Here is a 14,865-nt window from a genome sequence, read left to right as displayed (position 1 = left end):
GCTGGTGCAAACATCCTTCTAGGTGACGAAAGAAAAGCAAATCAATCACAAAACTAGGGGAAATGAATATTGTGAGAGAGCTGATGCTGAAATACTAGCATGCAATGGACAAAGAAGGAATTCAGAAGGGCTTCAAAGGCAGAAAACTGTAGATGAATATGCTAATTGCTTTGTTTGGATGAGCAAGGTATACTCCTTAGTACTAGAGGAATCGTGAAGAAGAGGCCAGCAATTGGTTCAGGAAAAGTAGGTACAAGAGCATTAATCGTGCAATCTCAGTTATTCTTACTAAAGCGTGCAATTATTCTCTATCAAGAGCTAAACATTGTCCTGACAGGAACTACACTGGAGATATTTATAAACAACTCTTGCCTGGCACCATGCTTGCATAGAAACTACTACACATGTATTGATATTGATCAACATTTAACTCAGAACTCAGCTGTCAATTCAAATGTATAACACATCTCAAAAGCTTTTAACTGCCATACAGAAGTGAAAATTGACAGAGTGATATAGCCTAGAATACAACTAACAAACTAATTAACATCCAGTGATACGAAAGAGAAGCGTCAAGCGGACTAATTTGTTGCTGACCCCTATTGCATGAGCAACCAAGAAAGAAAAAAAGAAAAAAAAAACTGGTTTTATTGGTAGTACATGGGAACAGAAGCTCAAAAGTTCCAAAAAAATCATATAGCTGTTGGAGCATCAAAGGACACATACTGCACATGTGGTAATCACTCAAACTGAAGGGGTTGGATAGAAAAGTAACTTCTTAAGGCAGAGACAGTTACGATATATATTTCTCTTGAAGACATGCAACAAAAAATGCTAGCATGTCTAACATTGATCCATGCACCTGGAGAAGAGAAGGGGAGGCAAAACTGAACCCCACATAGTCAATAAAGTTTAAATCCCTCTGGGTTCAGATCTGTCTTATACCAAATTTTAATCACCCAATCATGATTTTCTCATATAAACAAGGTTCACAGGGATAATCATCTGTACAGAAGCATCAGCAGCAACAGAGAAAAATACATCCAATAGAACCATGGAGGCTGCAGGAGTAATAAAGGAGAAGGGAATTAGTAGCTTTGCGTGCACAAGATCAAGTTTATCTACCCAGCATTAAGGAGTAAACTAGGGGAAGCAAGTAGTTGAGGCAATGCCCATAAATGACCTATAGAACTAATATTAATAAACTGCAAGGTCTCTAGCTACATTGACTTACTCAACTATCACCTTCAATTGGTGGCAACAGCAGGTAAATGTTTTCATTTCTGGACTATCTTCTTAATGACAGAAACTTACACAAAAACATCAAGGCCTTTGACTACAAACTTGATTCATGCATCATATACAACTTTAGTTAACAAACATCTAGGATCAATCGTGCAGGGTAAATGACATCAATACCTAGCACTCAGCTTTTGCACGTTCTTCAACAACCGGCAAAGCCATTGGGCATGTAATTGGCAAGGCAAGTGAACCTCCACTCCCTGAACATTGACTTAACCCTCCTTGCTTCACAAAGTAACATCCAGTGAACTCTGAGGATACCAAATAAATAAATGCACCATAAAAGTCTATGTACAGGACTAATGGAATCTAGCAAATTTAGAGCATAAGATTAGCCAAACCAACTAAAAATGCTAAGCACTGGACATCACAAATCAAAATACCATCGTTGGAGATAAAGTGTATCTGGATAACGTTTGGACATCATGCTTCTACGCATTACTTTCCAGAATACCAGAACAAATGCAAATAAGCATACAAAGCCTGAACTAGAAGCATCAATGGAGCTCTATTCATTCATCTGATCATCTTTTGGTGAGTGAGTGGACGCCAGATTTGATGATTAGATACATTCAAATATTTAATAAACATACTCCCAGTAAAAAAGGCAAAATTTCTGTTAGTATTTCAAGCACACGTCAATTCAGTACAACGTATTGCTTCCTTCCGTTCTTCTATCGGCTTCAATTTACTAGTTTCTTGGATTGTTGGGTGAAAGTAATTGCATATACAACTTTCTATCAGAAACCACCAAGCAGTACACGGACCTAAATACAAGAGAATGCTCTAGATACACTATCAAGAAGAATCTACCAGTAATTTCAATGTGTCAGAGAAAATCCGAGTACAAATAGGTTCAGAACAAACTGAAGACACCAATGAATTCCATGTTGAAAGTTCTGGTATTTTTATTTTGCTGATCATCTCCTCCAACCACATGATGGCTTTATAAGAACATCCTGTCAAACAAAGACCTTGGATGAGTTTATTGTAAGTTTCATTTCTAGGCCGCAAAGAGTTATTTGACATTTCCTCGACTATATTACTTGCTTCAACATATTTATCTTCATAACAAAGGCCATCTACTAAGAGAGTATATGTCTCGTGGTCAGGTCCACAGCCAATCTGCCTGGACATCCACTCTAAGTACCTGATAGCAAACATAGATTTTCGCCCTTCAGAAAGACCTTTTATTACAGCATTGTATAGCTTCACAGATGGAACACAATTTTTCTCCACCATCTCTCGTTCAAGTACTGCTACTGCATCATCAACTCTACCATCTCTATATAATGCAGCGACCTTAGCTTCAAAGACCAGTGGTGATGGTCTGAAGCCTCTGTCCTGCATTTCACTCAGTACTTTATCACCTCCATTAATCTTTCCTTCAGAGTAAAGGTCAATGGCCATTGTTCTGTAACCATCTGTGTTTGGAACTCCACCTCTAATCAAACCTTCATTTATCAAAATCTTCATGCTTGTAATATCCACTCTGCCACCGGAATAACATTCGCTAAGATCCAGATGCTTGCGGTATCGTTTTGGAGCCTTAAGTCCCTTTCTTAAAACTTTACCAAGAATATTTACTGCCTCCTCAACCTCTCCATTATCACACAGAGAATCCAAGAGAATTCTGTATATAGCAACATCTCCGCTGCTACCCTTTTGGGATATCCTCCAGAACATTGAGTACAGCAAATGCGTAGCTTCATTGAGCCTCCCATCTTGACAGAGCTCATGAGAATCCTATAAGTTTCCCTGTCAGGATTGCAGCATTGGTAATACATTTCTTGGAAAACATTTAAAGCAAGTTCAGAACGATTCAACTGACACAGAGCATTTATAAGCAAATTCAGAGACTGGGTCCTAGACTTCACTTCCCAGCTAGAAAAATTCTCCAGGATGAGGAGATGAGCAGTCTCTAATTTAGATTCTTTCACCATTATCTCCAAAAGTGTATTAAAAGATTCTGTCCAGCTCATGCAGTTGAATTGGGGAAGGCTTCTAAATAGTGCAATGGCTTCACCTAAAAGACCGGCCTTTGAATAAGTTCGGATGGCACCAGCAGAAACTGTATCTTGACATTCACAAGAGTCATCTCTCATTTGGCAGATCACTTCTTTCAGCTCAGCTATCCTGCCTGAGTTTCCAAGGATGATGATAATTGTATTAGAGACCGGCCCATTGTATCGATAACTAGGGTATCAGCATTTTGCCTCTCTAAATATTTGAAGAGCCTTTAAAGGGTTTTTCTGGCTCCTTATAATTTGTGAGAGCTGTGTGGGTGTTAGAAGCCTTGGCAATCTTATATTCATTGCAGTTCAAAACTTTAGACCTGAATCTGCAACAAGGCAAATATGCATTCTTCAGAACCTAAATGTATTTGTTGTTAAGTTGAAAACCACCTAACTGTTCTAAAACAAAGCTTTCTGGAAGTCATAGATGAATAATGCTGATAACAAATTATGCATATAAATATATCAACAAGCCTGGGACAACAATACATGTCCTGATCATTATAAAATCAAGAAAATAAAGAGGAGCAGTGATTGTTTTCTGTTTCTCAATCAGAAAGGAGAAGTCACTTATAAGTTAAATAGCATATTCACTTTTCACGTGTAATTCAAATTTTTCACAGGACCAAAAATGGCACGTTATTTGCAGTTTTCAGAGAAAATATGTACTTAGATTCTTGCGGTTGCTGCATGTTGTATAGTATTATATTTCATATGTCATATTCTCCCATACTAGTGTGAATATCCGTGCTACGCACGGTACTTACATTATTAAAAAAAATTACAATCTATGGAAGAATTTTAAAATAGTAAAATATTATAATCACGGGCACATGAAAGTATATTTTAAAAAATGAAACTTTGTAACAATAGTTCAATATATGATAAAAACATCTCCATTATTATAAACGATCATTTCGATGAAGATTGGATCCTGAAAAAAAAATAGAAATCTATATCATAAATTGAGCGACATATGGGTCCAATTAAATATAATTGAATATTTAATTTGATAAGTAAATGAAATATTTACAGACATTTTGCCTTTGATTTGATAATCTTCTACGAAGGTGTGAACATTCTTCACACCAATCAACCTTGAGTACGAACGCCAGTATTGGGGGTTTAATTAACTCTGTTGTTTTTTGTGGAGTTCGCACTATGAATGAGAATGCACGATTTTTGCATGAATTAATGTGTTGGTTGAACAATGCACCTCCATTTTTCTGACAATGAAAAGCATACATAGTTCAAAATTATCTTTTATTTTAGACAGTTTGTAAATAATATTGTGTAAAAAAATATACATATAAATAATGTATACCTTTGTTTTTAAATCTCTAAGATAAGAAGCATCACAACGAAACATGAATCGTGCATGTCTGTCTTGAAGCGCGAGGTATGGGCTACCACTGGAATCTCTAACTTCTATGTTAACATTATATCTGTTAAGAAGAAACTGTGATGGATGATGCAACAAATTATATTAAAATTCAAAATATCTGAAAATAATTACCTGACAATAGTGTCGACTACGTCATTACAATGGATACACACCATTTTTGTGAAATGAGATTGACATGGTTGGCCACAATTTTTGCATAACTCATGGAACATATTGTCTAGGTTGATACTTTGAATGTAAGCAAGTATCCGAAAATATTTAACCTAAAACCATCCAAAGAATATATAGATTACAATTATTAATTTGAAACTACATGTAAATACCTGTTCATTACTTAATTATTTGAAAGGATGTGTACCGTGGGGATAACAGCATATTCGGATATCCATATTCTCTTAGCATTTGATATCAACAATGCTTGGGATATTGTAAAATTACACGACCGCAACCACGTCACTAATTTCTGAGCACATTTATCATTTTCAAACCTGCATATTTTTCAAATACATATTCGTAAGGGTATGAAATATTTTTAGTAATTTAATATTTTGGTATTTGTAAAACTTACCAACTGTGTAGGTATTGAGCAAAATCCAAGTAGTGATTGATATACAATTTGCTTGCTTGAATAGTATAGAGTGACGGTCCTGCACAATATGATTTATTTATTGATAAAGTATAAAATTTGAATAAAATAAAATGAAAATAAATTGAATTATCTTTATAATTTCTCACACAAATACCACATGCTAGCAAAACATTATTTTTTGTAACAGTTTGACGCAAGTGTTCACCATCATCAGTTGCAAATTTATCACACAAAGTCAACCGAACTACTGTCAAACTTCATTTAGACAATTTTGATAAGTATTTTATCAAAATTTATAGAATATAAAATATTTAAAAAGGCCGTTGATTTAAAAGGAAAAGGCATCTAATTAAAGGATCACCATTTCGCAGCCTCTAATTAAGCAACCTGGCGACAAAAAATACGCAAGAATTTTACGTATTTCAACAGTCGCAAACTATAAAATGTCCCAAGCGTTCAATTCTAAATATTCTCGATGGACCTGTAGTCCACTAAAGCAGGAGGTGCACTTGCAGAAAATTACATTGCCCCTACAAAAATCACGCCTCATAAGGTTATCTACTTCCCTTTTCCCCTTACCCATTCTACCCCTTGTACTGAATCCTATCCTCCAAAAGGTTTGAGTTGTGCTGGTCAAGAACGGGAGAGGTCAAAAAAAAAAACATTTGTCCAAAATTTGAGCTTAGAAAGATACTCCATCCACCGCTCAATCGGTCTCAAAAGCATCTCACCAGCCTCTTCGCACATGAGATAATTGAAACGTTGCACAAAGATTATAAGAAGCCAGAAATTGCATTCACAGACGATTATAATAGTGAATGAGCAAACCATACCACAAAAACTGATGTGATTCTGAGTTCATTTTTGGCACTAAAACAGAATCTTCGTGATTCCCACCACCTACTTTCTAGTCCCCTAAAAGTCTCACCCCCTGGTACACTGCACCAGGACGGAGGTCATCTATATTGCTAAAGCATCTATAGCCATCGATCTTAGGTGCCATTGTCCATAAGATTCTTAGGTGCCATTGTCCCATATGTTTTTGCAAGATTTATTTTTTGAATCTATTCCCCTTTTTTTTTTTTGCTATTTCTCTCAAGCGTCAACATTTATGTCTTGCACGATTCCAACTTTTTCACCGCAAAATTACAGCATAATCCCGATTTGAACAGCCCAAGGACATGTAATGCAGTAAGACACAAAATCTGCCAAAAAAAAAAAACCCAAAACACAAAAAACGAACCTACCCGCTAGTAGTAATCTCTTAATGTCAACCTTCTGAACATCTTATTTCAAAGTAATGAAGAAACTCCACAGATCACAACTCATAATTAATAGTAGTATTATTTTTCGTGATCAAAATTGATGGTACTACAATATGTTACCATATTAAGAGTTTGGGGTAAAGACTACGTGAGACACATCATGAGCACAACTCATGATATGATCAGGTTTTCAATATTAAAAGAATATCAATATTAAAAGAATAAATAGTACCGAAACTTCTAATTTGATTGGCGCGGTGTTTGAGTCGGTGTAGTCGAGATTTTATCCATCGTAGTTGATGTGGGATTTCTCTTTCATCGACGCAAAGTTGTTGGAACTGTTCCAATTCTTGTGCGGGACCGTGGTGGCGTCCTTTTCGTTTCATTAACAGATGTTTCCTCCTTTGCAATCTTGCGAGTTTGAAATTCAGGCGTTGATGACATGCCTGTAAACGGTCATGTTCCATTGTGAAGCTAATTTGAGAGGTTCGAGAAGGAAGTTGATTGGAAGGGTTTTAATTGAAGTGGAAATGTGGGTGTGGAGTGAAATTGTAAGAGTAATTCCCAAAAGTAGTAATTCCCAAAAGTAGTACCAAGTATATTCCGTGGCAGTTGGGAAGAGATCAGGTGCAATCCTCAATTCCGTTGGATCAGGGGCCAAGTACCAACTATATTGTAAGTGGGAAGAGTTTTAATGTAAGTGGAAGTTATTTTTTTGTTTGAGGGAACGTGGGAGTGTTAGAGTTTTAATGTAAGTGGAAGTTACATTTTTGTTTGAGAGAACGTGGGAGTTTTAGTTGGAATTAACTTCTTATTTGAGGGAAACGTGGGGATGTAATGGGCCCATGATATTTTTTACGAAATAAGATAAATGTAAAATGCTAGGAAAATAGAGTTGAGAGTGGGAAGGGTTGTGGAGGTTTGTTCCTGAAAATCCCTTCTCAAATTTATATAGATATAGATTGTCCAGGTAAAAAAAAGCATGTTAGGTTATGCAGAGAACGTGTTCACTGCTAATTCAAGAATACAAAATTGCCTTCACTAACTTTATGCAGGATTCAAAAGTTCTAATGCTTGGACTAAATTTTTCCAAGCAAATAGAAAATTTTTAAACAGTAACCAGTGCAGTTAACATAGAGGTTCTCTTTTCATTAAGAGACGTAATTCTTTGATACAAAATTGTTAACTACTTATTTCCAAACAATAAAGAGTGAATTGGAAAACTGCACACTTACCTCTAAAACTACTACACTTTGTCATCCAAGTATTCGAGTCAGAGCAAAATGGATCAACAAACACAGATTTAACTACCTATTTTCTTTATCTTTTGCTTTGGCTTAGACTACATTTTGCCAAGCGCATAATGAAATTTGAACAGTAACCAATGCAGTTAACATAGAGGTTCTTTTTTCGCTAGGAAGAGTAGTTCTTCCACGCAAAATTCTTAACTGCTTGTTTCCAAACAATAAAGAGTGAGTTAGAAAACCGCACATTTACCTCTAAAACTGCTACAAATTGTCATCCAAATACTCGAGTTAGCAAAATGATCAAATAAAAAAAGCTTCTAATTGCCCATTTGATTCTTCAGCTTTTGTGTTGGCTATTTATACTATATAACTATCACACAAATCAAAAATAAAAAAAATTCAAAAACTTAGTGTTGCATTACTCAATTTTCATATGGGCATTTCGTCGAACATTTTTCGCAATTAGAGAAGTTCAGTCAATTACCCCTTCCAACCCAACAGTCCAGTATTTTGAATTGATAAGAGAACGATAAAAATAGGGTTAATCTTATTTTTAGCCTATATATTCGGAGAATCATCAGGAATACTATTAAGTTGAGAATCAGAAAAAATTTTCACCTGTTTACTGCATGGACCTTGATATGAAAGCTCCTCTGGCCAAGACAAGTGTACTATATAAGTATATGGACTTTGGATGCCAATTAGCAATTACATTTCTGTATAGTTTGAATATTTCAAAAAGATCAACATGAAAGGACATAATGCAACATTCGTAGTACTAATTTAAAGCTGAGAATTAACAATGGAATTATTGATGTTTGTCATTACATAATTGAATAGCTATAGTTCAAGTTCTGGATCAAATATACTTTGCAATCTAGGCAACATGTACGCTTGTCCAATAGTTAAGATAGTTTGTTAATAGTTGAACCTATAAACAAACTATAATAGGAAATGATAGAAAGAGTTAGAACAAATAAAAAATTTTATTCTGATTATCTACATAAGTAATAAAAGAGTCGAAGAGTTTCGTTGTTTTCATATGATTTTCATCATTTTCGCGTGACTCTTTTCTCATTTGTTTAGCACAATGCACGCCTTCTTTTGCTCTAGGACGTTGTTCTCATTTCTTCTCTTCTTCTCTCTCACTTTTTCTCTTGTTTCTGCCTCTCTCTCTCTCTCGCTTTTCTCCACCTCTTCTTGTTAGATCTTGTGCACTTCCTCTCTCATTCTTTCTTGCTTTAAGTGAGTTTTTTCTCTCTCCATTTCTCTAATCCACCCCTTCTCATCAGATCCTCTTCTCTTTTTGCTTTTTCTTTTTCTTTTTCTTTTCTTTTCTCTTTTCTTCCTCACGGTTGTATTTGCTTGCCGACAACATGGCCACAAAAGTGTTGGGCTAATGTTTTGAACTCGGACTCCATTGAATTGAACTCAGGTTCTGATTTGTGGTTTTATCTCGTCAAATCTTTTGTTTGAGTTTTTTCTTTTCTTTCTTTCTGGGCTAATTTTTTTTTCTTTTTTTCTTTCCATTTCTCTAATCCATCCCTTCTCGTCAGATCTTCTTCTCTTTTTGCTTTTTCTTTTATTTTCTTGTTGTTAGGAAATAGTAATAACTACAATAACAGAAAATGGCATTGATGTGAAGATTCATTTTTTTAAGGAATTTTTGCCCCTATTATTCTACTACAGGGTTTGCGGCAATTCCCTTCAGAAATAACAAAGCCAACCAGAATTTCCACATAGTAGTACGCAGAATTCTCCCAAGAATGGTTTAGAGAATATTGTTTTAAAGAAGTAGAAGAATAGTAAAACTAGAAATAAAAGTGAGTTTTCTGATATCTGGACATCCTTATTTATAACGTTCAGATACTCCAAAAGAAATGTCATGTCTTTTACAAACGTATTTCTTCATGAATAGACACATTTTTAAAATGAATGGACACTTAACCGACATTTAAGAGTTGTATGAGTTGTATTATTAGATACAACCCCTAAAAGAAAACCGTTAAGTTAAGACCCAAGTGCTAATCTTTTGATCATTAAATTTATATCCTAATTCAACTGTCAACATGACACACGTATGCGCAATTTTGAAGGTTCCCTCAAATTTCCCATCATCCAAATTTATTTGAATAGGTGTACACTTGATTATAAATCTCTTCCATTCTTCACACACTTTCAATGTGAGATTCATCACTAACTATTTCCTACAATCCCCCACTTAGTTAGTGATGAATCAAAATCAAAACATTTTAAGATTTACACATAAAATATGTGTCTTTTGATTTAAACCTATTATTAGTATAATTATTTCAAAACCTTGTTGAAATTGACGGTAATTATAAATTTTAAACCACAATTTCTACATAACAATATTGAAAATAACTATACTCATAAATCTTACTTATTTCTCATAAAATGTTTACCGTGAGCTTTAGCACCGTATTATGGCCTTGTGCTACTTTTTGATTCATGAACTCTTACAAAAGCTTTAGTCCAAACTTTTGATAGAAGCGGCACCACCTCTTGAGTTCATATATGTGAAGTCTACTTTGAAGTCTTTGATTATACTTCTTTGTTCTTCTACCGAACATATGTATTTCATTAAGAATAATTATTATTATTGAACCTCCCATTCTCTTAAGTACTCATCTAGTTACCAGTACTTGCTAACTGTCAAATAATAATTTATTGTTACCTATTAAACCTTTAGAATTGCTTAGCAATAAGAAAGGTTAGGTTGCTATCATTGCTGACAATTTTAGAATGGTCTCAGATCCATAGCATTGGTAGTGCTTTTGATCATATCTCTTGAGAGTCCTTTAGTTAAAGGATCAGTAAGATTATTACCAGATTTTACATAGACAACTGTTATAATTCTATCAGAAATTAATTGTCTTACATATTCATGTCTTGAAGCAATATGTCTAGATTTACCATTATAAATCTTGCTAAATACCCTAGACATAGTTGTTTCACTAGCACAGCGCAAAGAGATGGCTGACATCAGTTATGGCTACAACTCTATATCTAGCAATAAATTCCTTAGCCATTCTGCCTCTTTACCTGCTGCTGCTAATGCAACAAATTCAAACTCCATAGTTGAATGAATAATACACGTCTGTTTCTTAGAAACCCACAAGATAGCTCCTCTGCCTATTTTAAAAATCCAACTAGACGTCGATTTATTATCATTTATACTGGTTATCTAACTAGCATCATAGTAACCTTCATGTACCAAAGGAAACTTGTCATAATATAATCCAAAAGACTTTATCTTTTTAAGGTAACCTAGTACTCGTCCAATTGCTCTCCAATGGTCAGTACTAGGATTATGAGTAAATCTAGAAAGTTTGCAAATAGCGAATGCAATATCAGGTCTAGTACAATGCATAGCATACATCAAACAACCAATTGTACTAGCATATTCTAATTGACTAATTGATCTTCCCGAACTTTTCACTAGCTTATTAGAAACATCAAATGGAGTATTAACTTCTTTTATTCCCAAATGATTAAATTTGGATAGAATCTTGTCAATGTAATGAGATTGACATAGAGTATAACCCCCACTGTGTTTCTTAATTTTGATTTCTAAGATGGTATGAACTTCTCCCAAATCTTTCATTTTAAATTGGGAGGTTAAATACTTCTTAGTTTCATTTACTCCTTGCATATTAGTCCCCATGATTAACATATCATCCACATAGAGACATACTATTACACCATAGTTTTTGGTAAATTTAGAATAAATACATTTATCTGCTTCATTGTATTTAAAGCCATTTGATAAAATTACTTTATCAAATTTCTCATGCCACTGTTTTGGAACTTGCTTTAAACCATATAAGGATTTAACTGATGTGCAACTTTCTTTTCATTTCCAGGAAGTACAAAACCCTTGGATTGCTCCATATATACTTCCTTGTCTAGATCTTCATTTAAGAATGTTGTTTTAACATCCATTTGACGAATGTATAAATCATATATGGATGCTAAAGCAAACAACACTTTTATAGAAGTAATTCTTGTAATAGGAGCATACGTGTTAAAGTAATCAATTCCTTCCTTTTGTTTAAAACCTTTTGCAACAAGTCTTGCTTTGAAGGTTAGTAACGAACCATCAGTGTTACGTTTTCTTTTAAATATCCACTTACATCCTATAGGTTTACAACTAGGAGGTAATTCACATAACACCCATGTACCATTTGACACAAGAGAATCCATCTCATCATTAATTGCTTCTTTCCAAATACTGAGTCCCCTGAAGCTAATGTTTCTTTATAAGTTTTAGGATCCTCTTCCAAATATAAAAGTATAAGTATTTTATTGAATACACCATTCCTACTACCTTCAACTAAAAAGACTAAAGATTGTGAATGAATATAATTTGGATCCAAATTTTTCTCTTTTCGTGCTCCTAGGTTCACTAGGAGTTTCAACTACTTTCCTTTTATTATTATTTGTAGAAGTATTAGGATCAATAGTCATGTTTTGTGGTAATATAGAATCTGATTTAGATGTTGAATCATTTAGAAAGCTTGTTTTCTAAAAACTCAACATCTCTAGACTACTACTATCAAAATAAGAAATGAAAGAGTTTCACATGCAACACAATAGTTGTAATAGATAGATCTTCTGATAAATGATTTATCTAATAGAAATCTACCTACATTCATCTTGAAAATTAAAAGAAAATATAAATTGATCCAATAGTAACATCGAAGGGAGGGTGTGGGTAGGGTTTCTTCCTCGCTAGGGTCTCATTGCGCTAGGGATTCGCGGCGGGTGTTGGGTGGCACGGGCGGCCATGGCGGCCCTTCAGCAGGACCTTGGTACCTTCGTTCCAAGCAAAGTCCTTCTCTTCACTTTTTTCGTCAAAGGAGCCGACTGCGTTGAACGTGCATGTGGATATGAAGACAAAACGAGGTGTGCCTGCAATTGTGTTTTTTTCGGCAAATCTAGCAAAGGCGGCGGCACCTTTTCAATGGGCTTTGGTTGGCAAGTTCTCTAGAGGGCGGCTAGCCATGGAAGACATTCGAAAGTTTTTCAAGACGTTAGACCTAAAAGCTGAGTTTTCTGTGGGGTTGTTAGACCACCGCCATGTATCATCCGGCTGAATGCAGAACACGATTTCTATAGAATTTGGGGGCGGCATATCTGGTATGTTTTGGGCTTTCCAATGCGGGTCTTTAAGTGGTTGACTTCTTTCCATGTCGACAAAGAACCGTCGCTTATTCCAGTGTGGTTCTCCCTACCAAAACTCCCGCTGCATCTCTTCCATAAGAAATGTTTATTCCACGTTGTCTCGCTGTTGGGGCGTCCGCTCTTCATGGATGTAGCAACGAGATTGCTTTCTCGTCCTAGTGTAGCACGCGTCTGCGTGGAGGTAGACTTGGTGAAGCCGCTACCGAGCCGAGTCTGGGTGGGTCTTGGGTCTGGGGAGGATGACGGGTTTAGGCAGCCACTGGTTCCGAAGAAGCTGCCGCAATACTGCATGTTTTGTTTTCGGCAAGGTCGCGAGGAGACGGATTGCCGGGTGAAACACTCGGAACGCTGTGAGGTGGCGGCAGGAGGTAGGGATATAGATGCATCTGGCAATGGGCAGGCCGTTAAGCAAACTTGGGAGTTCCATCCGAAATTGCAACTTGTGGTGATGGGTGCTAAAGTGGTGACTCTCTCAGCGACGGCGGCACCAGTGGAAGGTGGGGGTGCTGTGGAGGGGGTCTTGGAAGTAGTTGACTTCTCCACGGAGGGGACCGGATAGCCACCGTTCCAGGCCAGAGCAACGCCTGACCATGGTGCTAATGCCGCTGAGATCGTGAGCTCCGAGGGGGTCGTAGAAGGTCGGGAGGGTTAGCCAACAGCAGGGGAGTTGGAGATGCCGTAGGCCATGGGTTTGGGGGAAGAGCAGCAGCGGCCGCCTGTTGTCACCAGCGTGGTGCTTGCGGTAGCTGAGGAAGAGACGGCAGCGGGCCATGCTACGTTGGTGCAGGATCCTTTGCGCGAGTGCGGGCTGCCTCTTCAGTAGGTGCCATCAGCTGGAATAGATGGCGCTGGACTTGGGATAGCGGCTGAAGGAGAGGAGGAAGTGGTTTCTGATGGACAGTTGGAGGATGAGGCCATTTCCATGGCTGAGCAAAGGGCTGGCAGCCTATCGCCGTGCGGGCAATGGTAATGTGAGGCGAGCTCCTTGGTGATTGATATCTTTAACCTTGAACCAATAATTCAACAGGCTCAGGAGAAGGCGAATGCTGAGGATGGTGTTCAGCTGGTTGTTAAGTCGAAGCGTAAGGGTGTTCGCTCTTGGGCTCCTACTGATCGTTCTCTACGCTCGAAGGCGAAGGTGGGCTCTAACTCATCTGCACTATCTGATGATTAATTTTTTATTCTGGAATATTCGGAGTATCTCGCGTACTCCAAATTTTCGTAGGTTAAAAAGGTTAATTTCCGAGTTTTCGATTCAATTAGTGGCTATCTGTGAGCCTAAGGTTTCGGCGTGTGATATCCAAATGATATGTGCTCGTCTTAAGATGGATAGTTGGGTGGTTAATAGGGAGGGGTTTATTTGGGTGTTTTATCAAAATGGTTTCCCATGTGCTCCTGTTGGGGAATCTCCCTAACACCTATCCCTTAAAATCTCGCCCTAGGTGCTGTCGGCTCCCGTTTATTTGTCCTTCATCTATGCAAGGTGTACTGAGCAAGAGCGAGTTCCGTTGTGGTCAGCGTTGTTAGCGGATAAACCGAGGGATGAGCCATGGTTGGTGGTGGGGGATTTTAACACCATTGTTAGTGCGGAAGAGAAGCGAGCTGGGTTGCCTTTTCGAGTGGATGAAGGTGTGGAACTGAATTCATTTATGTCCAGGGCTGGGGTGGTGATGCAAGATTCTCAGGGTCATGCTTCACATGGTGTAACAATAGGGGTGGTCGTACACAAATTCGGAAGCGGCTAGATAGACTGCTGTGTAGCCCGTCTGCGGCTTTAATGGGGGTGAATTTTGGAGTTCGGCACCTAGGCACAGAACCTTCTGATCATGCCCCC

General features: G+C 37.1%; 1 pseudogene; it reads right to left on the bottom strand.

The window, feature by feature from the left end:
* Positions 1–2,100: 2,100 nt before the first annotated feature.
* Positions 2,101–3,617, bottom strand: LOC113715846 (pentatricopeptide repeat-containing protein At1g05600-like; annotated as a pseudogene).
* Positions 3,618–14,865: the final 11,248 nt, after the last annotated feature.

This window comes from Coffea arabica, chromosome 11c (assembly GCF_036785885.1).
Source record: "Coffea arabica cultivar ET-39 chromosome 11c, Coffea Arabica ET-39 HiFi, whole genome shotgun sequence".
Taxonomy (NCBI): domain Eukaryota; kingdom Viridiplantae; phylum Streptophyta; class Magnoliopsida; order Gentianales; family Rubiaceae; genus Coffea; species Coffea arabica.
This window is presented reverse-complemented; position numbering and strand designations above follow the sequence as displayed.